Source organism: Halichoerus grypus, chromosome 15 (genome assembly GCF_964656455.1).
Source record: "Halichoerus grypus chromosome 15, mHalGry1.hap1.1, whole genome shotgun sequence".
Classification (NCBI taxonomy): Eukaryota; Metazoa; Chordata; class Mammalia; order Carnivora; family Phocidae; genus Halichoerus; species Halichoerus grypus.
The window spans coordinates 34,368,204-34,369,799 of NC_135726.1; positions in this window are offsets into that span (position 1 = coordinate 34,368,204).

Consider the following 1,596-nt stretch of genomic DNA (forward strand, 5'->3'; position numbering starts at 1 on the left):
AGCTTGCCCTCTGAGCCTCCATTCCCCCATCTATAAAATTTGGGGTTTGGACTGAGTGCTAAGGTTCTTTCCAGTCCTGACTTAACTATGGGAGGGAAAAAAAGGAGGTTATGAAAACACTTTCTAAAGAGTGGAATTTAAACTTTTAGGGGAATTACAGTGAACCCTAACTATAACTAAAACATTTCTGGTAAAGGTTATATTTGTAAAATAAGTTGAACAAAGTTTAACCAAGTTCTGAGTCTTCCACAGTGCCTCCTTTGAGGCTCTTTGCACATAAGAACTTCTTTGAAATTTTGTTCTCACTTTATTTTGGTGGCCCAGTTCTACTGTGCTCTGTTCATCTGCCTACCTATTGAGCGATCTTCTATGAATTAGAACCTCTTGAATATCCTTTCTTGTGTGCCAGCAGAGAATAAACCACTTATAAATATTATTATTATAAATTAATAACAAATTGCCTGTGACATGTTTCCCAGTTAGTTGTGTCCTGAAGCTAATTGTGAAATGGTTGATCTGAAACAGGGGTGAGCAGACCATAGCCTGTAGGCCAAATCCAGCCTGCCACCTGTCTTTATAAAGAAAGTTTTATTGGAACACAGCCATTCTCATTTGTTAACGCATCACCTATGGCTGCTTTCACATTCCAGTGGCAGAGCTGAGTTTTTGCAACCAAAAACATGTCTTCGAAGCCAGTGATATTTACTAACCTGGCCCTTTACAGAAAATTTTGATCACTCCTGGTTTAGGTATTTGTGTGTGATACAATTCAGGTTAATGAGATATGAGAGGGAAGTCAGCTGGGGCTTGGGGGGCAGGTTCTGGAAAGCATTCTCTCCCATTGCCTGGTGTGAATTTGGTGTCTGAAGCTGTGGCAGCTCTCTTATGACCACAGAGGAAGTGGAGAGATGGACAGAGCATAGGTCCTTTTTTATAACATTGATCTGCTGGCTTACCAACTCTGCCCTCACTCCACCTCTTATTGTGCCAGAAGATGCATTTTCCTTATTGTTCAAGCCAGCTTGAGTTGGCTTACTGTTACTTACAACCCACAACATCATAAACAGTGCAAAGGACAGTGATGTCTTCCTTCCCGGGACATTGCTGATTCTGACTCAAGGGGAAGAGAATCTGGGTCCCTGCCTTGGGAGTCACCTGTCTTCCCTACCTTAGATGTGGCCCATATGAGCATTAGGTCATATCTAAGCAAGGAGGAGTTTCCAATTCACATCTCCCCCCAAAAAATCCATGCCATTTATGAATATTTCCCTCAACTTTCCTCCCTGCTGCTTAAGATCAGAAAGACTCAGAAAGAACTCACAGAGTTTGTTCTTGCTATTCGAGTGAACAGATCTGAAATTGGCCCAGAATTGTTGGTAAAAATGTGAAATATTCTCTGCTAAGAGTTGGGATCGCTTTGGCCAGAACAGCATGATTTAAAATGAATTGAAAAGCACAGGAGTCAAAGTTGGGGTCAAATGGACGATCAAAGAAATCACTTTTCTTTTGGCCCTGTGTAGAAGGTCACCTCTGGGTGAGGATAAATCCGGCACTAAAGCCTTCAAATAAATGCTGATTTCCATAGAAAAGGTCTGC